Source organism: Etheostoma cragini, chromosome 14 (genome assembly GCF_013103735.1).
Source record: "Etheostoma cragini isolate CJK2018 chromosome 14, CSU_Ecrag_1.0, whole genome shotgun sequence".
NCBI classification, from domain to species: domain Eukaryota; kingdom Metazoa; phylum Chordata; class Actinopteri; order Perciformes; family Percidae; genus Etheostoma; species Etheostoma cragini.
Window position 1 is genome coordinate 9,174,827 of NC_048420.1, and position 22,774 is coordinate 9,197,600.

The 22,774-nt window shown below is 41.9% G+C and overlaps 1 long non-coding RNA gene across 1 annotated transcript; it reads right to left on the reverse strand.

The window, feature by feature from the left end:
- Positions 1-1,261: 1,261 nt before the first annotated feature.
- Positions 1,262-22,215, reverse strand: LOC117956866. Its single transcript, XR_004659386.1, has 3 exons — positions 22,206-22,215; positions 18,417-18,421; positions 1,262-1,419 (listed from the first exon to the last, which is right to left on the reverse strand). It is a non-coding gene; the product is annotated as an uncharacterized LOC117956866 (long non-coding RNA).
- Between the last annotated feature and the right edge of the window lie 559 nt (positions 22,216-22,774).

Consider the following 22,774-nt stretch of genomic DNA (forward strand, 5'->3'; position numbering starts at 1 on the left):
TTCACTGGCGCATTTGTCGTTATCACAGCAATCCATGCAGATAGGTTGGTTATGTCTGGACACACAAATCTGATCCAATCAGTTAGCAAAAAAACGTGTGGACAGTTTGTCTTAAAGATCTGATTTGAGAAAGAATTTGGATTTGCCTAGCCTAAAGTGTTCCGTAGACCCGAGAGGCACTGCAGCATCTCCGTGTGTTTACCACTGGGACTGATCAGCCAGAAAATGAAACCGGAAGAAGTAAACAGACGGTTTTTATTTTTGTGATTGCACTGTTTTTCCACTTTAAATAATGACATATGACACACTGAAGCAGTGGATTTCAACCAAAGAGGGCCGCAATATCATTTAGGGGGGTCACCACATTGTTGTGGAGAAAAAAATAAATAACACATTGTAGACTGTGGAATGGTTTTTACTGTACATTGCCAATGCCACAGTGACATGATTTGCCTCAGAATAGATTTGACTGTTTGTGTTTTTCTGATTCTGATCTGGCTGGTAATGGTGAAAAAAAAAAGTCACAGAACAGAAAAATCCACATTGCTTCTAGCACGCTGGACAACGTTTAGGGAAACGTTTTTTTTTATATACATTTATTGATTCAAATCAAATGGGGGAGGCCAGTAGAAACAGCTGGACTTCCATTCATTTGACCTTCTGTCTATAGATTGCCACGATGGGGGGAAATGGAATTAGGGGCAAAAATTGTATTTACAACCACAAAAAGCAACAACAAAAACATTCGGTCTATTCACCCTGTTGTTAGTTATTCTGTTAGTGTTTAAACACCTATTGGAAAGAGGTAATTACCGTGCCCTCATCAGTTGGGGGTTTTGGCAGAAGGTTAACTCTGCAGCTACTAGTCCACACTCCATACTATCCCTGGTCTGCACGGGCTTAATGGACCATAGATGTGTTAAAAAAACTGGATACAGTGCTCAAGGTGGCCCCGGTACATTCCTATGAGAGTTGCTCATACGTATGAAGCCAAAAAATGTATGTATAAATGTATAATGTATGTATAAGTGTATAAAATGACCCAGATGATGTCTGCGCACTATGGGGCTCCTGGAGCAGGTGCACTAGAAACCTTCGCTGGCCAAGCCGGCTGCTAACACTTTAGCGCTCCACTAATTTAAATGTGGATTTAATGGTGCATCTCTTTTAGACTTCTCAAATGTTATGGGACCGCATGGATCAAATTAGTAGATAGATAGTAGAAACAAGTCATTTCATGGGGGTTTTGGTGTTTAATAAAACATTCATCCACTGATTTACAGATGTCTCTTTTGCCATGTAGGCCTTTTAGAAAAGGTCTTTTTGGGCCAGAGGGCATCACGTGACAAACACGGAAGTTGTAATTCAACCGTTTAACCTATGTCAAATTGGCTTCAAAGCCCGGTGCACTTCCTTGGGCTCTGGTCGTGACTTAGAAAGGTTGAGAACCACTGCTCTGAAGGAAGGAGGCCTCTGGGGTATGACACAGTCACAAAGGAAAGTTTGTGTTTCAGTCTTGTCTCATTAGTTGTAAAAGGACATGGCAGTCCTATTGCGAAAAGCCTCGCGATCGCAGAGGAGGGGAAAGGACATTTTACACCTCAAGGTAATCTTCTCTTTGCACTACAACAATTATTCAGCCTGATGAGGTTATGGACGGAGTAGAGGACACACTGAAAGCCTGCCTTCAGCATTTTGGATATACAAAGAAAGCTTTTCAGTGCCGTGCCGTGCAGCCTGCATAGTGAGCTTTGGTTCCACCGCTTGTTGTTTATTCTGTTGGAAGCCTCTGAACTCCCCGTGAACGCTTATGAGAAAAACCTCATTAACGTTTGCTGGTACTGGCTGAGAAGAGATTTTAGCTGAATATAAGTTTGGCCATCCAGTCTAATTGCACACCTGAGCACAAGGTAAACAACGAAATAACACACAGAGGGATGAAAGTGATAAAGGTCTTTCTCACAGCTGAATAACTCTTGTTAGTTTGTCCAGTGACAAATTAGCAAAGATGTATAAGATGCAAAATGCATAATAACCGGGTATGTGACATGACAAAATATGACATGCTGGATATTGGCAGGTTGCTCTAAAATGTGCGTTTTTATCACACGACACAATGCAACAGATGCTGCAAGTTTTGAGGGAGCGTGCATGCTGACTGCAGGAATGTCCACCAGAGCTGTTGCCCATGACTGAATGTTCATTTCTCTACCATAAGCCTTCTCCAAAGGCGTTTTTTTTTTCCAAATTCGGCTGTACATCTGACCGGCCTCACCACAGCAGAACACGTGTAACCACACCAGCCTAGGAGCTCCACATCCAGCATCTTCACCTCCAAGAGCCTCGACCTGACTGCAGTATATCGTCATAACTGACTTAAGTGGGAAAATGCCCACATTTGATGGTGTCTGGCACTTTGGAGAGGTGTTCGCATACTCACCCGACATGTCACCCATTGAGCATGTTTGGGATGCTCTGCATTGGCATATACGACAGTGTGTTCCAGGTCCTGCCAATATCCAATAACTTCTTAGCTTATTATCCAGCTTTAAATAAGAGCTACTGTGTTGGATTACATTCTTTTGTCTTATGTTATGTATGTGTAATTGTGCCATCCCTTAAAGTTAACTATATTCCACACGCTGCTTAAGAAAAGCACACTGAACATCAACAAACATCTGCTTTAAGTTATATACTAACCAATCAAGATTTTGGGGTGTAATTTATTACAACACAAAACAAAATAATGTAGTCTGCAGTGTAGCTCCAGAGAATGAGTGGTATTAGTGAAATTAGCTCCACCTCAACCAAAGATAACTTTAGAATACAGTTTACATTTTAAAACCTCAACAATAATGATCTATAATAGAAAACTGACAATATTGACTATATAACACTGACTGATAATGCTACTAATAACAATAATAACATACTAATTTGTTTACATTCTATACTTTTTATTAATTAAATAACACAATTTATGACATGTCATGTCACTCTTATTTAGATACCTTCAAGTACAGTGTAACCTATATTTGTTTACATTTTGGCAAATTGGCAAGATGAAAAGTAAAATTGTAATGTAAATTAGCTTTTATCACTTCCAGTTTGCATGAATAGACTGTCACTGGATTACTTTGATACTCAAGAAAAATAGAAAATGTGATTCATTCCATTCAACAACTTTAATAATCCCACAAGGGGCAATTAGTTATGAGCAGCTAGAGACACACACACAAATAACCGCACACAAGCTTACATAGAGGTCTACACCCTAGAGAGTAGATAAATAATACAAAAATAGATTTGATCAATTAAGAGTCGAATTTCAGAAGGGATAAAAGAATAAGAGTGGTAATTAGTTTTAGAAGCAGGTCAATTCTTGACGACGTCTTGATGGCGACAGCGACAATTCCCTCTGGAGATCATGATCTAAGGAAGACAAAATGCTCGTTGCTTTACGCCAGATCTGTTATTACAAAGGGAATTAAAATCTGTGATGATCCTCTAGCAAGTTGTTTTTTCATTTAATTAGTTAATCATTTCTTAGCAGATGCACGTTTGTTTTTGATAGACATCAGAATCACACTGAATTTAAACATGAGAACAGAGTAATAACTCTGAGAAGGTGTTGGACGTTTGATGCAAATGGGTTTAAAGTAGTGCTATCAGTTTTATGGAATGGAAAGTTTACTTTTTAATAGTTGCCAAATGGTTCAATTGACAAGACCAAAGTGATCTGTGGGTTTGTTGCTGTGAACTCAGCTATCATCGCACCACGTCCAGTCTGATATACCTATAGTGTGAAATAATTATAGTAATGTTACCTTGTTACCAAAACCACGTAGGTGGCATTATACTTCTAGTTCCGCTTTGTACATGGTGTTGTGATCGCTCGCTGGCTCTATGTGGACTCAGAAAGTTCGTCTGCATGGGAGTTAGAGTGTTCCTTCCTCCTCTCAGCAGACATCTGAATATCCTTTGTCAGCTAAAGCTAACTGTGTTGATAAGCAGCATAGGCCAAACTGCAATAACAAACTGCCTGTTGGTTTTAGAACACTGGCATGCACTTGCCTCCTATCACCTCACGCAGCTCACTGAGTTAAAGTTGTTACAGTAAATACAAATCAACCCTGAAACCCTTGCTGAGATAGGGAAGTCGAGGAGTACTCGGCTGCTGTGAGGAAGAACAGACAGCTTAAACCATGCCGATGGTTGCCATTGCTCCTTTGAAAAGAAATGGATCAAAGTTGTAATCCGTTTTTGCTCAACTTTCCATCACCACTAAGCAGCAGAATTTGTCTTTCTTACCTCCACATCAAACTCCCTGCATGTTATCTGAAGCGGTGTCAGGACCAAGTGGCGCAACAGAAAGAAATGCAGCAGCAGAGGCAACATATTATTATTTTGTCAGCGTACGAGCACTTCAGGATCTCGCTGGAGGTATTCTGTCGACATTTGTCACTGAGACACCCGCATTACCCGATGAGATTAATTTGTCATATTTCCTGTGTTAAATATTTCCCTTCCTGTAAGTGATCTAATCCTCACAGCTCAGCAGAGGATGGCAGCACAGGGCCTACCTTTTTACCTGCAGAGTCGTAGTGCTATGGGCAGAGGGGACCACCTCCAGGCTTATTTATGTGAGTGGTCCCTGCATCCATAGATAACACCATTTAGCAGGACCCCAGAGAGCGGCCCCAACCACTCCTGTTCAGACCTGACACCGGGCAGCAGATGGATTTAGCTCCTCTGCCCTGACTCTACACCACTTAAACTGCGGGCCATTCCAGTCTCCATTAAGAGAATCGCTTCCTAATGAACCCTCTTCCTCTGGAGGAAGTGATTAATAGTAGTGGCCATCCAGGATTGCATTACCCTGCAACACTCTCTGCAAGGCAAGGCACACACAGGAATACAAAGAAAGTAGAACGCTAGCATGCTAACAATCATCCTAATGTTGTCAGGGAAGCAAAGGCACTTTCTTAGCCGAACCAGTGTGTATTCTGCGCACTCTATCAAGGCTTTGGATGTCCTATTTCTGCTTCACACAAAATGGCGAGTTATCTGGAAGAAGATATTTACTAATCCTTTGATTCATAGTGTCTGTTTGAAGTTTTAAACCACACACATCTCAATAGCGATCAGATGAGATTTACAATAAGCAGAGTGAGGATAAAGGGTTTATGTCAGAAAGGATCATTAGGTCCTTTTAATCACTTTCACTGCAACTGCTGGGCCTCAAAACAAACCAATCCCGCCTCCTTTGGAGTCTAGTGTCGTACAGTAAAACTCCACAATGCAAGCCATCAGACAAAGCCACAGGAGCCATATGTTGGTGACAACGGTGCGCCATCTCCGGTGTCGCCCTCCTCCCCAGGGCTCAAATCATGTCAAACTCAGCAGTGTGTTGCCTCCATTTTGCTTTAACATATGGCAAAGCAGCGGCTGGAGATGAGCATGTGTTGCACAGGGGAGAGTTTTGACAGTCGCACAGCTCCATTGGCTCTGAGGGGCTTTCATTTGCTGGCAATGACATAGACGGGGATCAGGGAAAGTCTCCCTAGGGATCGGCCCCATGCTGTGGAGAAAAGCTGTTTCCTACAGTATTAATCTACTGATCTATGACTTGAACACAAGCCTTACAAACGCTGTGAGGCCAAAAGGCTGCGAGAAAATAAAGTAATGTAGAGGTGCGAGGCCTATTGACAGGCTTAAGGGTATTGCTCGCTGGTAAACTTTGGTGACATGCTTTGACCTCCCAGAGTTGCACAGGAAATGGGAAAAAAAACAGAAGAATCTGCCACCTGTACACCTCCATGTGTGGTTTCATCAACAACAAAAAAGGACAGAGGATATAGCCAGCCTGGACCCTTGACACCCTTGATGAGGTAGTGAGAAAAGCAGCAAAGAGTACTTCAAAAGAGACTCCAGAGGAAAGCAGAGACTGATTACAGTGACCGCAGGGTCTTTTCAAGCCCATCTGAGTGCGTTGGCAGCTGCCACACACTCCGTGACCCGGCTCCGGCACAACATGAAAAACCTGCAGTTGGTCGCTAATTCATCAGTGGACCTTTTAGCCTGCATGCATGAGCAGAGCTGAGCATGTGATTGGAGTCACAGAAGACACACCAACCAAGTCGGTGGTCTCACGAATGTCATTGTGGCTGAGAGCTGTAAGAGATGCTCAGCAGAGGAATGGAGTCCAGTGTGCACACTTCATTTTCTGGTCAGTTAGCATTTGGTCCCTGATTACCTCATTATGATGTTCAGCGAGCGGCAGGCAGCACAGCCCAGTGTACTGGGCCACAAGACATAGCTGCAATCACATTTGTGTGTGACCAGTAGCTATTTTAGACCCATTTTTGGGGAGGGGGCTCAACCTCACCTACATTTTACATTTACAATTACATTTTCAATTGTAGTGCTTCCAATTTACGAACTTGTCTGATGCTGACAGATGCCAAACAATTACAGGTTCAAAGAACAGGTTTAATATCCTGTGTCGCTGTTGCCAATGCTATGCACATGTAACCCAGTCAAGGAAAGTTTTTTTTTTTTATTATTTATTTATTGTTTGCACCTCATTATCATTTCATCTTGTTGTTTTTTCATATGTTCAATATTTTGTAATAATCCTCTGTTATGATAATAAATACATATATATCCATCTAGTGATATAACAGATTTAGGGGGGGGGGGGCTTAACACTTTTGCAAGGCACTGTATCCGTGTCACATTGTCATTAGGAGCTGAGACCCCCTTAAGGTCTGATCCTAGAATCGCCCCTGTGTGTGACAGACATTCTAAGGCATTAGCACCCTGTTAATGAACTACGAATGATGATGACGCTGATGACGATAATTAGACCCATTTAATACATACATGTGTGTCCGCAGAGAGGAACAAGCAAATGATGTGTTGAGCCCTGCAGGAAATGGTTTTCTGACAAGGGAGTGACTTAATCTGTAGCGGAGGTTTATGGGGTTTGGTGGGAGTTATTGCATGGCTGCATGCTGTATTGATACACACTCCCCACCCCCCCCAACCTTCAGCACAACACACACAGGCCCTCATTAGCTTTAGTGAAGTATAAATCCACACATGACAACTCTGTCATTCTGTGAAGTCATCTGCTTGCCTCAAAGGAAACATTAAGTAATTGTCAATTTGGAATAAGGCTTGCAGTGCTCGGCCGTCTTAACAACATTGTTTTCTGCTTTTCAATTTGGAAGCAGCACTTTATGACCACAGACAACTGTCAAGGAAAGCCATAAACCGCGCCTCATTGCGCTGAATGTTTTGTTTTAGCACCTTATGTCCACAATGAAGCCCAGATGGTCTCCAACACGGACCAAAAATATCAATTAATTGAGGGTGTCAATCAAATGCCGTCAATCCATATGTGATCAATTGGCGGTGATCTGCTGTATGAGAGTTGCAGGGAGAAGGTAGTAGACTAGTCAAGATCTGTCCTTGGACGCAATGTCGGGATGAATGGCCGATTTGTTTGACCTCGTCTGTTTTTGGCAGAGGGAAAGTGTTCAGCAACACAGTCCAAAGGTAGAATATTTTCCGTTTGACACTTTCAGGAATTTTCACACATTGAGAGCTTAGTTGTGGAAATATAGATATTCCTTTGCAAATCCTTAAATGACAGTTTACACCTCTTCTCCAAAGTGAAGTTAAGCCCCTTCTCTCGGCCCACTGGTCCCTGTCTGGTACGTGTCACCACTACCTGGTCACCAGCACAGGTGCCTGCTGCTGCTTCAGAATTTGAACAGATATCCGCTTTTACTCACCAAGTAGTTTACATTAACTGAGAGGCTTCTCTTTAAAGACCAAATTTGCTTTTGAATTTTTTCGGTACTCTGGGGATAATAATGTGGGACAAACAAGTTGCATTCAGTGGAATACATAACTGTTACCCACTTGAACATTCAGGTTTGGAAGATAACATTTGGAAGATTTGGGACTTCCGAAAAAAAAATCGTATAAAAGATAAGAAACCATCCATCCAGCCATATTTGTCTGCTTATCTGGTGTCGGGTCGCGGGGGCAGCAGCTCCAGCAGGGGACCCCAAACTTCTCTAAGATAAGAAACATGTCTACCAATAAATATTAAAATAGGCAGATTTTTTTGAAAGAGCGCAAGCCTATTTTTTTTTTTTATGGAAATCATATTCATTCTCTTGATACTGTGTAAGTCCCTTGATATGAAGCCGTTTGTGTGATTACACATTTATTGTAACCACCATAGTGGATGATGCTGAAGACACTTGACTAGAAGTGATTGCAGTGATACATTTTAATAAGATTCCACATGAATAAACATCAATATGTTTGTTATAACTGCAAGTAGATGTAGTAGTAGTATTCTGGGTTTTAATGATATCAAATAAAGCAAGTTTTTCCATTTTTTCCATGTTGTATTTAAATGTGCCTCACTGAATCACTACTTATCTTTAGTCATATGCGGCTTCAATTAAAAACCATGTCGAGTGTACAGACGGGATTCATAATTTCTATGGCTGCTAGAAGGCTTTGACACTTGAATTCGAACATGTCATTTTGAGGCACTTGCTGAAATGATTGATGTTGTGTTTTTTCTTGTTGTAAGTTTCATGGAAAAGTTTCTACTGGCGCTTTCTCACATGAACTCCAGACAATGTCCAGAGAATCAGGGACATGACGCATATTACACCATGGCGGGGGAATTTGATTTTTAACAACTAAGTCTCCTGCCATTATTAATATATCTGAAGATTTAATTGTTGGCCTTTACCAACAGAAGATCTCGAATTTCATCTTCAATCATTGGATTTGGCCTCTTTGCTGGAAATGACCTGCTAGTGGGTTCAATCGGAGATTACTCAGAGGCATACAAGGGTTAGTTTCCGTTTAATGTCTGGTCAGACATTTGCATTCTCAAGTACATCTGGGTAGATTAGTTCAGGGTTGCAGTGCATGTGTGAAATGAGCGTCAATCTGACCATAAACGGATTAGCTTTTAAAGACAACAATTTACTCTTGTAACCTTACTAGTCTTGCATTAGCAGACACAGCTCCAGCACTGCAGAGTAAGATCTGGCTTCTCCAGACATTCATTCCAGAAAAGGAGACAAAACACTCTGTGTTGTTTGCATTTCTTTACACCAATCACAATTGTCTTGGGCTGCACTAAACTCTGGTCGCAGAGGCGGTAACTGGTCTCGGCAAAAAGGAACACGTTTTGGTGGAACATTAGCACTCCGCAAAAGAAAACACTACATAAAATATTAAATGTATATTAACTGTTCACACAATACAGTAATGTGAGCTGTTTACATTGGCTGGATACATGGTTACACCTCATTGGCTCTTACCAGTGGATCGCCATGTCTACTTCGCCAACAGCAATCCCACCAATCAGTCACAAAATGACCCAGTTAGATAATAAATGTCATAAACCTATTCTTTGTAAATCTTTACAATCATTTGCCGAAAATACCAAGCAGGCCTGCCTTGTTGCACAATCCAATTCTTTTCCATTTTCAGCGTGTAACTTGCTACTTCGGTTGTGTTTTTTTTCCTGAAGTGAACAAAGTTTGATAAGGGCAACACACAGAGAGCAGAAGGGAACGGGCGAAGCCTGACATCCAGCGCAGAAATGTACTTTTGTTTATCCAGACTAGTACCTTACTGGCACACCTCTATGCAATGTGTACTAACCCTTTCTCCTTCAAGTTCCCATTATATCCACTGCAACCAGAACTTCTATGCTGGAATAATACTTCATTAATTAATACTGACTAGTCAAAAAAAAAAAACACACCAGAAAGTTGCTCCATGTAAGAATAATATATAAGACATATTTGACACAGGCTTCCTCTACATGTCACGGTCACAAATTCCCTAACAGATTTATAATGAATTGAAAGGGGAACCTGCATTTTTGTGCGGTCCCTCTAGGTCTATAATGAGCTCCATGCAGGGTCTGTTAATGTGATGTAATTGCCATCACATTGCTGTAACAAATGATATTCATGTATGAAAAGGTTTCATGCATGCCCATTTGTCTATTATCATTTTTCCATTAATTGTACCTGCTCATCTCAACTCGACCCAAGTGCCCCGTCCTCCTTTTTCCATGGCAGATTAGTAGCGCCTCATGAGTCGAACGTGACTGGTCGTCATAACAGGAAACTGACATGACCGCAACAACGCAACACACACACAGAACGTCAAAGGTGTGTTGCGTTTGATTCTCGGCATGTGGCTGTTGCCACAGCCAGAAGACAAATTAATTTCAAAAGAAACGCCTTTGCCCCCCTCCCCCCCCCCCTGTCCGTCCGTTGCTAGAAACGACGACAGAGTGATTAGTGACAATTCTCTCCGACCAGTCAGTAGTCTCCAGGTTTTCACGTCAACTTTTGGTACCGCCTCAGCTCACTTGGAACCTCGATGGAGCTGATACTAAAAAAAGTCTTTGTTAGCAGGTAACAGGGACTTTTTTTCGTAATGGAAAACCAAAAGAGGCAAGTCGAGTAGATACCATGCAGTGGAAAAACGCCATATGTATCCCCAGGGGAGTAGCAGCTAACTATTGCTGTCAAAGCAAAGTCACCAGAAAAAAACACAACTCCGATCTCACACACTCAGGCTGTGGACATATGCAGAACCTCGAACTGTATCTACAACCTTTATGCCGTCTGAAATACAAGCAGCGGAAGAAGTTAGTAGAACAGAACCCTATCACTCTCTCTGTTCTCAAACAGTAAATTATTACGGTCCATTGCATAATTACAAGGCTGAGTGCGAGTTATTCCGAAATGCATGAACTTACCCAGCGGACAGCGCTGTCAAAGTCAGGTTATGCAGAGTGTGCATGCCTTATTTCTAGGGAGAGAAGATGTCTGCTAAAGAGGAACATTGTGTAGGATTGTGGGATCAGATTTCCTAATCAGGCAGCAGCTAGGGAGCATTGTGTGGGGAAACGCAAAAAAAGCAAGACAGAGAGGAGAGGGAGAATGGGAGGATTAAAAGAATAAGTTGAAATGTGATCAAATACAAGGGAAGAGATGAGATGGAATGGGAGCACAGAGATGGGGAGAAACAGAAGCTTGTATTTCTGAAGACTTTCTGACAGCAGCTCTTATAGGATAGGGTAATAAATCAGAAGTCACCCTGCAAGTCCCCTCTATCAGTAGACTTTTCTACATGGGCAACTTTGCATTGATGGGGGAGCCAAGCATGGCGCAGAGCTGAGAGTGTCATGATGGGATGGCAGGGCTGTGGTTGTGAGATGACTGATAGGATGAGCTCCCTCAAGCACTCATGTTACACCTCAGTGGGTGGTGTTGACAAGCTGGCGCAGGCAGCGCTCCACTGCTGTACAGCTCAGTGCAAAGGTATACTCACAAACGGCCGGAAACAGACACACAGTTCAACACATATACTGCATTTGTAGTGTGCTGTAACTTTCTTTATTTAGCCTGTACCATACACCACAAAGCAGGCAAAGATTAAAGCCATAAACATAGAAATTGGGAAGCAGCAGTGACAAAAAGCCAGAGAGCATAAAAAAAAAGCTGTGCTGGAAGAGCAAAGGCACAAAGACAGCTGAGGGACGGTGATGATTCACACACAAATTGATCTCTGACAAAGTTGCCGAAATCCTCTAACAAACTCGGCAAGCCGAGCGTCCTGACCATTCATCTTGAACTGGCTGAAAGCGTGCAAATGGAAACAAAAGGCCTTCAACTAAAAAAAAATTAAAATGGAGATGCATTCCTATGAGCAAATACACAAATTTGTGTCAACAATTTTAAACCACTTCCAGATGGTCACCAGTGGATACTGCTGTGTGAAGATTTAGATCATTTCAGTGCCAGAAGTTTTACAGCAGAGCACAAGCCAAGTAATATGGCATTTTTGATTCCATAAAAACCTGCTGAACTCCCGTCCAGGAGAGCACCTTTAAAACACAGCTCCCATGGTGTTGCCATGAATGATTTAATCACCAAATGAGTGGTTCTTTCACTCCTTGAGAGGTCTCTAGTGGGACCCCCCAGCTCAATGATGCATCTTTTAAGTGTAATTTAATTCACAAGAAATGATCCCAGGCAATAGTCTGGAAGGATGTCTGCAGCATAATTATAGTTTTCACCCTAGACACTATTATCTCCCTCGAGTTCTACAATCCTATAAAAGGCTAAGTAAATCAATCATTCCTGAAAATCTTCTTATATGGATGTCAGGGACTGAAACTCCATGGTGTCTGTCATAAAGGGGTGATGACACTCATAGCTTTATGTGTCTCTGACATGGAAACAAGTGAGAAGACTCAGCAAACGAGGAGCAAAATAACTAGTTTGCGCTGGATATTAATGTGTTGTGATTGAATCATGGGATCTTTCCTTCCAATGAGAAAACCTTGACTCTGCTGCAGTTGGAGAGTATTGGAGATTCAGAACAGGGCTCAGCTGTGAATCCATGTCCAACTACTGCCCCCTGCAGCATTGATGGGAACTTCTAGCACTGTGACTGCATGTTTCTTGGTGTGTTTTTCATTAGTGTTGCAGTTTAAAATTGAAAAAAAATGGGACGCTACTATTTTATTGGAATCAATACTGATTCATATCATTTAGACTACAAGATGTCAAAAACAGTTACAGATGCCCATCTCAGCCCAAAGGGCCCAAAACCTCGAACGTTGTCATTTTACACTAAAATGAGTGTGCCTGCAGCGGCAAAGGCCCTATTGAAACTGAAGGAATTCTTTCTTCTTTCTTTTCCCAGCAAATTAATCGCCTTTTTGATAGGTTTAACATATTCAAAAACTCCAACCAAAATTGGCGGTTGCATCAGGTCTAGTGAATATTTATGTATTTTAAGGGGTTCAGGCATAGGCACACAAAAATGGCTCGCTGGCGCCCCCTACAAAACTTGAGCCCCTAGAGTTCGTTTAACGTAGACTAAAAAAAAAACATCAAGACATGTAAAAAATATCATTGGAACTAGAACCTGACAAATAAAGGATTTTTAAGGCCAATAACATACAAATATTTGATGATTAAAAAATCTGATATTCCGATATATCTGCCAAAATTCTTTTTTTTAAATCCAGAAATACGTAACAAAACAAACAGATTTCCTTAACATTAGTTAATTGTAGTTACTTATGAGTCCTCACTAAAATTATATGATATTGCAGTTTAAAAAGAAACTTGTTTGTTTTATTGTCACAACAAAACAGAGAAAACATCAAAATATATTAAAGTTCTGATAAATACTCTGGTGAACAGACTGTGTAACGTCAACACTCATAACATGGTTGAAGGGTTTTTCCCCCATTTTTTTTTTTTTTATATATTCATTTATCAGAATAATTTATTCTTCCCATTAAACAACTTCAAGAAACCCCATTATAAGAAAGGCATGTCGTGTAATGTGATCAGTACAGTAATGTGACAACTTTGAAAGTTGTATAGCGTGTAGGTGCCATTAGATGACCCAGCAAGCACACTTATCCTTCTTAGATGTTCTGAACAATTTAATAAGACATAGTAAGTATATATTTACACCCTAATCCATTGTCTCGGTGCTAATTTGTTTCCTGGGTGAAAAATGCTCATGATACTTTGCGACAGTCTCCTTTACAACAGCATAGACGTTTCACACCTTTGTATGTGTATGTGAAGAGATGACTTCTGCTTGAAAAGGCAGCCATTTCACAGGCTGTGAATTTTGAGATTATGACAACAGTTGCATTTCAATAGGCGAGTAAAACATTTCTCTATCCAATCCCTCCCATATTAAATAATAGGGACGCTTGGTCAGGTGCCTTTCACGTTGTTATTATAACACATGCTTGGTCGGGAGTATTGGCGTCCCTTTTGACGCTCTTGGTTGGGACTGTTGGCCTACCTTTTGACGCTGTTACGTTAAGGAAAAGCTTGTGGGGGGGTCTTACGGTTCCGTGACTTGTAACTGTACGGATGCGGTTAAGGAAAAGGTCGTGGGTGTGCTTACATTTCCGTGACATGCAGAAATAACGGGCTGGTTAAAGAAGAAAGCGGCTTTCCTGACACGTGGCATTTACAGGACAGTTAAAGACACACGTGGGACAAAAACTCCACACTCCACCACCCCCCTTACATACTACTCAATAAACCCCGTCTAGATGCTGGTCTCCCCAGTATGTTCTACACACACGCCAAAGGGCGCCATTTTTGTCGCATCAGACCCGGACAGCGAATGTCCAAATGTCCATATGTTTGGAGTGAGAACGGGTTGTTCTGTCTGGATTCACTCTATAAAAGACATTCTTGAATGAATATCTTCTTCAACGCCTTGGATTTTAATCATATGTGACATTGGGAATATTTTTGTGCTACAGTAGTATGCTGAAATGTAAGATATTCTAAACATATTGAAATCTTTCCCCGAGGTGTCACTCCCTCTAGAGAGGCAGAAGTTCGTATTGTGAGGAAAAACTTTTTAGAACAAAGAATGTGAAATGACCAGTGCAGGGTGATCTCAATCCAATCAAAGTTCTGCGTTTTCGTTCCCATAGGAAGCCAACTTCAGAGTATGCTGGCACAGAAAGGAAAATAAAATAGAAAAAGGAGTGTTTAAGCGTGGTTTGAACTGCAGTGGTGATTTTTGCCTTGATTTGCTTGTGGCCACCTGAGTCCGCTTTCATTGCAGGACATTTTGTTACGGACTCAGTCAAATTTATCTTGCCGGTGATCTAATTTGAATGCTGTAGGAAGGAGAGAGCGGCCTCTGTTGCGCATACAATCATGGCCTGAGTGCCAAAAAGTTGATATTCAGACCCAGCTAAAGGCATTAATATTATATAATGTGTCATGAGGGAATGCCATTTCTTTTGTAAAATCAAAAGTGGTCTTATTTGGCAGTGGTACTTGACAAAGCACTATCAAAATTGTAGCTGCCGTGCACGACGTGCATCTTAATTACTGTGGGAATGCATTATGCTGCTGCTGTTAGAAGTAGTCAGGGTGTAGAATATGATCCTTATCCCCAAAAAATGTTCCTGCCTGGTCAGGGGCTTCACAGCTACTGGGAGACAGATTTAACACTCAGATGGATTATTCATTCACATGATAAATTCATCTATTGATTTCATTATGAAAGGCTCCCATAGGTGCAGGATGGAAGGATTGTCATCCCTGGAGAAAGTCAGTCTCAACTTTAGGTCACATCAACAGCTTAGCAACAACAGTTTAACCTGCCGATTGCAGCATTTTTAATGTTACCTGTTTACAGCCTTCGCTGAAACCTTTTTCCACAATTTTGATTGATGACATCTTTGTTGTTTAAAGTGCTGCGTAGGTGTGTGTGTGTGTGTGTGTGTGTGTGTGTGTGTGTGTGTGTGTGTGTGTGTGTGTGTGTGTGTTTGTGTGTGAGAGAGACCTCAGTGCATATTGCTTCTGAGTAAAGGAGGAGGGGGGGTTCAGGTAGTTTATTGGCCCATCACTGGTAGTGCAACAGTATTACATTCCATTTGCATTCTTATTTTGTACAAATCCACTGCTTGTTCAATGGGCCTTAGTGAGATGGATGCACAGATTTATAATAAACAGGGGACATCATTATGCAAATGAAGGAAATATTACACCCGGGAGTCGTAAAAACGCCTGTGATGTGTGTCGTGGGTGGCGGAGTCTCGAAAATGCGTGGCACAACACTGTTCATTGCCTTACGCAAATGTCATTAAAGTGGGATTAGTCGGCGAGGGGGACCGAGGGTAGTGGAGCAGTCACTGGCTTGGATAGCAGACTGATAGCTTTGGCATGTGAGTCCGTCTGTAGTACAGCATCAGGCGCTGATTGCACGGAAGATGTAAATGGCTTTTAATAATCAGATTTACTGAGCACAAAGCAGCTCTAATTGGTTTTAAATTTTTGCTAATTGGCATTTATGGAGAGCTGCTCAGCAGGAAAGAGGGATGGCGAGGAGAGGCGGAGTTGTGAGCTAGCGGCCTCAGCGGAGTCGATTGCGCTGGCAAAGGCTGTCTGTCAGCTGGGTGACTCTCCAACATCTTAACTCGTCTCTGACGGAGAACACACAAAAATAGAATAGCCAAACACACAGGGGGAGAGACACAGCGGTACTTAGTGAAGAGCCCCTTGTTAGTATTCAAAGAGAAAAGTGTCCATTAAGGTTAATTTTGAGTCTCTCCCCAGAGGGAGCTTAATGGACAGACGTTCTAGCAGCCGCTGGCTCACAGTCCTTAAACTGAACTGAGCTTTGACACAAACAGACACAGCTGTGTGGGGAAACCTAATCTGCATCACACAGCGTGCGTTAAAGCGGTCTGAAAGAGCCTCCAAAGACTTTACACCCTGGGGAAGGCCCGACGCTGCTTTTAGCGGCTTTTTACAGTAAATCATATTATAGTCGCACTTGATGACAATCGACAAGCAAAGCTAACCTTGACTGCTTATTCACTACTCATATTAAAACGATCAGTCATGGTTTCATTGTTTTCTTTCAACACATTCATCTTCATGGTCACTGTGGACAGTGGTCTATATTAGTCTTTATCTTAGCCTAGCGTGTTCATGTTGTATTCATACATCTCGTTATACAGCAAGCAGTGCAGCGGTGGCCTGAGGCCGGCTTGCTCGGTGGCACGTTTGCGATGAATGGCTGCCAGCGTCTGGCACTGCCTGCTGATGGATGGTGGGAGAATGCTAATGGCCTATTGTTTTAAGGGATTCGCCCGCCGTAAGTTACAGCATTGTGAAAGCCTTTCGCCGCGACCCCATCAATTTGTCACAACCCAAAAGAAAATAAAAAGGGAACAGGGACAGGGGCTGCTGGGTGATTTAAAGTCCAAAGTGCAGCCAAAAAGCCCACAGAGGGAAGTAGAAGGTACTGGAATGCCTGATGCGCCATGTGTTTCATGACGTGTGTTAGGATAACGTACAGCTTGCTCTTGTAAAGTGGATGTTTTTCTTTATAGTGTGCAGAGTGCCTAGCTGATAGCATAAATGTGCTGATGGCTGTGGATGATAACTCGGTGGATACAGTGTTATAGATATTCTCTCTGATGTGGAAAAAAAAGAGTTTTTTCTACATGTAGAGTATGTCACACAGGGTATGAGTTGCAGCCTGTGCAATGGCCTCAGAAAAAAAAGGGGGAGACTGTGTAGGAAGAGGATTTGAACCCGTCAACATGACATCTCTTCATTTCCTGTGTTGTACTGGCAAGGAAGCAGGAACATTCCCAAGAGATCACGTTTCTCTGTCCTTGGCAGGCCTTCCTGCAACATTTATGAATGGCAGTGCATCTACAGTATCTCAGCTGCTCTGCAACTGTCATTATCACAGACATTAAGCAGCTTTGCACACAGACCAACCTGTAAACACCACAGGTGATCAGATCAGAGGTTGTAAACAAGCAAACAGTCGAGGCAGAGTATCTGTACCATTTTGGCTGGAGGTAAATGTGAAAGTTAGCATCATTTTGTTTGTAATAATCCCTCACCGCACAGGGAATCTACGGCACTTTGGTGGAACGCAGAAGTTAGAATGGTACCTGTAAAGGAGGCCGGATCGTTTGGCTCTCTGTGAGAATGACAGCTAAAGGGTCATTTATGCTCAACGTTAGATAAGGGATGCCGACGGAGCCTTCTGCGTTCATTTCATCTGGACTTGTTTAGCAAAAGCTTACAGATACAGTGGGACTACCGGGAATTGTGCATGGGCCAGTAGGTCAAGCGAGACATGCCAGGGAAATTGAAAAAATTGAGGACTTAGCAAAGGAAAAGTGCGGGGCAGTGCAAGACCAATTAGTTTGAGCCCGCTGTAGTGGATGCATGGCTTAATATCCACGCCAACCTAAAGGAAATGAAATAGACCTATCTATTTTTGTAAGTAAAGGAGCAATAAATGAACCATAATACTACACAAAAAGAATTCTGAATCATTCTTTGATCGGTCTCACTCTGGTGTCCTTGTTGGCTGTTGGTGTTGCATCAGCCTGACTCCCTCATCTCTTCAACAGCTAACCCCAAAATAAACATCTCTGGTAAAAGCTTCGGTTCCCCGTCATCATGTAGAAAAGATGTATGCTGGGTTCAGGAGCTTTTATATCCATACCACACGTCTGAACTTCAGTTCCACTTCTCTGCCCTCATAAAATTGGAACTATTTTGCTATACCGTTCAGCTAATCAAGCTGTACTTGCTGATCACGCCATCTTAACCCCCCCCCCCCCCCCCCCCCCCCCCCCCCGTGGTGTGGTGAACAAGGTTTCAGTGACTAACCATGACCATGTGCAGGAGAAGTGGAAATCATTTCAGTGGTTAACTCTTGACCATTTCACAGCTTTCTATTTTTCCAAGAGAATATGCTGCATTATTTCTCTTAAATGTATTCCCTCCTCAATCTCTCACCTTCACGCCTCCTTCCCTGTTTATTTGTTTCTTTTCTCCTTAATCTTTCTCATTTTACATATTCCATGCAGACATCTCCAGATTTGGGCTGATAAATTCTCTTCATTGTGTTTTCGAACAAGAAACTATTTGCATAACAAGGAACGTGATATTTGACATCAAAGACATTAATTGACTGAATTGCTTCGTGGTGAAAAAAAAATGAACACATTCTCGCTCTCTCTCTCTCTCCTAGTACTGATTCTGTTATGGGATTTAAGACCTTGGATCTCTACAAGAATGAATGCAAACACAGATAATAACCTGGAAAATCCATTCGGCGGAGCAGCTGTGACCTTTGATTTTTTTCCCCTGGACCCTGCAGTAATCTCTTCATGGCCACATGTGATGTGCACACCCTCACTGCATGCAGGATATTCCAAATAACTGGCAATGTAATTTGGTAATGTAGGCATAAGTGTGTATCATTCTGTATTTTCGGACGGCGCCACAGATAAGCATTTTTTCTCTCTGCTGGTCACATAACCTTGAATAAATTATGTAGAAAAGAGAGAGATATCTGCACTTCTGCAAACCACAACAATCCGGTGCAACCAGGGCAGGACACAACAGTGTAGAGTAATAAAGAATCGCCGGTGCAACACAGATGTCTTCTTCATTTATAGTTGTATTTTATTCTATAAGGTGCATAACAGTGACTATCGTTTCTATGCAGAATTACATCTTTATCAGAGTCCTCAGTTTCTACTTGAATGTATTATCTCAGAAGACAGTCGCATGGGAGTCTTTGGGGTTCTTTGGATTGTTTGTCTCTATTAGCATAGGGAGCTGAGGATGGTGATGGATGTTACTGTTTGTCCAAAGCCCCAGCAACACTTCATCCACACGTTCTGCTGAAAGGGGCATTTAGCATTTATGTTCAATTCAAATGTTTCAATTTAAATCAACTTCAGGTCCAAGCGGTGGTACAAGGTTGTTCTGACGGGCCCCAGTGCATGCTAGTTAGTAACTATGAGGCGCGCGCGCACACACACACACACACACACACACACACACACACACACACATACAAACACACAATTAGGTATGTTTATTTATATTTGACCAACAATGTGTTGTATTTTATAGCCAAATGATTAGCATCAACAGACAACTTATCCAGCAGTCATCATTGCATATCTGTATATAATTTTGTCATAAATTGCTACTGATTACCCAAAACAGAAAATAACGATGGAGATGGGTGGCCTTTTCCATGGAATACAATGCACATGGCACTGTTTTTAAAGCTATGGTGCACAGTTTCTGTTGCCCTCATGAGGAATTCTAAGTAATGGCAACAACACTGTCAGCGCATCCACACGGTTGAGTAAATGAAACAGCAATAATTCATATTCCCCATATGTTACACAACCTATTACTAACCTGTTCAAGAGCAGTAAGGCAAAATCCGTGTCAGACCCCAGTCGCTTTTTCTTATTTTTTAGAGCTTTCCAACTAGTTTGAAAACTTTCATTTGGGGATTTTAGTCCCTCTGCTGAACGTGTAGGTCTTTTCTTAGCAGTACGGTCACTGTCTGGAACATTTCCTGGGGGCTTCTTCTTCTGCTCGCACCCACCTGTTGCAGTAGTCATCTTCATCTCCATACTGAAGGCTGCTGTTTCCTTATTCAGTGGTGACACCAAGTTGTAAACCTAGTGAGCGATACTGAGAAATACAGAGAGAGTTTTGTGGATCTGATAATCTTAATTAGCGACTTAATGAGTCAATTCATTTGGCAATGGCTTGAATGTACGGAATGAACGGACGTAAAATAACATAAAATAGTTTCACGCTAAAGCTTGTACTTTTTTGCCATGCAAATAAGTTGCTAAGAATTTGGTGCAGTGTGTTCTTTAAACACAAGTGTATTTCTGAGGGGGCAATTTGAATTACTTGAAGGGCCTGTTTTCCGCCCAAGACCCGTTGTTAGAGAGCCTGCTCTCTCTGGAGATCCCCGACCACTCCCACGAGCCCAGTGCAATAGAATTGCCTGCACTCTGTCTGTAATTATGACCCTGGGTCCAAAGTTTGTTTTGTTTTCTAAAGGATCCTTCTGCTTAGCAAGAAAAGAGAGAGAGAGCTTTTGGATGGACTTGGGGTACAAAAAGCAGAAACAAACACTTTTACACAAAGTGAATTAAATTCAGGTGTAGCTGAGTCACCCTGAGCCTACGTGGTGCTGCTCTCTTCATTTGGAGAACAACATTGTTGACTAAATTCTTAAGACAGTGGAGTGCAAACACGGTCTATCTAGAACACTTACAACTCAACATACATTCTAAACTGCATCACAACATGTCACAAGAACAGTGTCCAAAGAAAGTACAACTGCAGACCAAAATCGAGAGTCTCATTTCTGGATGGTAATTGGAATCACATTTACTTTTCATATTTCTCCAGATAAATCTTTATCTAAAGCTTGCAGATTTAGCCTCAGTGTATTTGGATACACAAATATTCATCAAAGCAAGCTGTGCTTGATGTAATTAGGCATTCTTCCAGTTTAATCAAGTAACCCCAACACCAGAAACACACTCCCTTCCTCACTGTTTGAAAGCAACTCAATTTTCAGGCAGAGACATCAAGCAGTGTTTCTGCCTGTAAAGTTCCTCGTTCCATTCACATTTCGGTTTATCTGCTCTTCATTACAGACTCACTCTATCATCGCCGCTCAGAGTTGCTGCGACTTGAACGTGCTTTACCTCTCAGGAAAGCTACTGCACACACACCAGTCAGGATTTAGTTGAGTTTTCCACAGTGGCTTTGCATAAATCACCTTGGGAAGCAATCACTGAAGGTGTTGGGGGTAGGTTATTATAACGGGGGCGGAATTGCAATAAAACCAAAACGCAACAATCAGTTATTATTCGTTACAATAGTGGAAAATAGAAGCAATAGCGCACTGTGCCTGAAAAGTGGGTGAAATTTTGGCTGCTTAACCGCGGGTCATCTCCTATCAGCAGTAAGGCGTTTCGATTAGCTACTCCTACACTGCTGTACTCTGGGAATGCTACATGTTAAAAGTATGCGTAACACACACACACACAGACACAGACACAAACACACACACTGTAGGCCTCTTTGGAAACACAGCACTGTTGATCAATATTTGTGATGCAGCTTCAAGGGAAGAGATGCTTAGCTTGCTGACACCTACACAAAAAACAATGCTTACAAAGACGTTACACTACATCCTCCTCCGCTTGACATCAGTTATTTAACATGTATCACCTCTTCACCAAATGGCTCTGATGGAACATGGACATTGTGCACTGTATGATTGGGTGATTGGAGTGTGGTAGGCATTACATTGCATTGAACTCCAGGAAACCATAGCAGCAATTCTCAAGCTCCACGCCTCATTATCTGTTAACTCATTGGTGAAAGTAACCTAGCCATGGTTAAAGTGATACTAACATGTTTGAAAGAGATATTTTTGAGAACTACTTCCAGTTTTTATTGGGCCACTCAAAGCAGCCGGCAAGGCTGCAGCTACCACTTAGATCACCTATGATATTAGCTGAATCAATTGTATTTGTGTCTATACTGGGTTTTATGTAACTGTCAGCTGAAGTGTACATGAAGCTGTTCTGCCAACAGTTTTTTGATATGTCTGTAGTTCTTTTCAACAAGTGGGAGATATAGTCTGTGTCAGAAATTACAGGTATCTCCAACTCTGAACTACAAATCAGAGGCTATGGTAAACGGATTTACCCACTCGACTGCTCATTATTACATTTTAATCAATATGACAGGAGCACGGCATTAGGCACACCACTGCTTTGACACTAATGGCATTTGTAATGGGAGAGTTAAGGGCACTTTTATGATAGCCTTTAAATCACTATTTCTAAAACACTAAGAAGCCTCCATCTCGTCAGTCAAAAATAGTTGAGGGAGGAGAGTAAAGATAGAAAGCTCCTAAAGCTTAGTTCCATATAAATGCACGGATAATTTGTTGTTTTGTCGTTAGTGAGACACAATATTGACCTTGTAGTTGAAAAAATGAGCCTCGATTGACATGTCCTTCTATGGAGTCCGTTCGCTCACATTCAGAGATCAGCTGAAAATGTCAGATAGCGTGAACACTAACTGCTAACGTGAGTTGATCAAAACCTTTTTGTTTTTGTTTTTAGTTTACAATACTGGAGTTCATGTGTAGAGCCCCTGGTGATACTTTGAGAAAAGTTTCATGTTGTGTTGAGCCTTAAAAATAGTGATTTTGAGGCTAGCATAAAAGTGCCCGTAGCACTCCCCTTCAAAAGGCCATTTGACCAAAAAACGAGAATATGGTCAATCTTAACAGTGGCGCTTCCATCCTA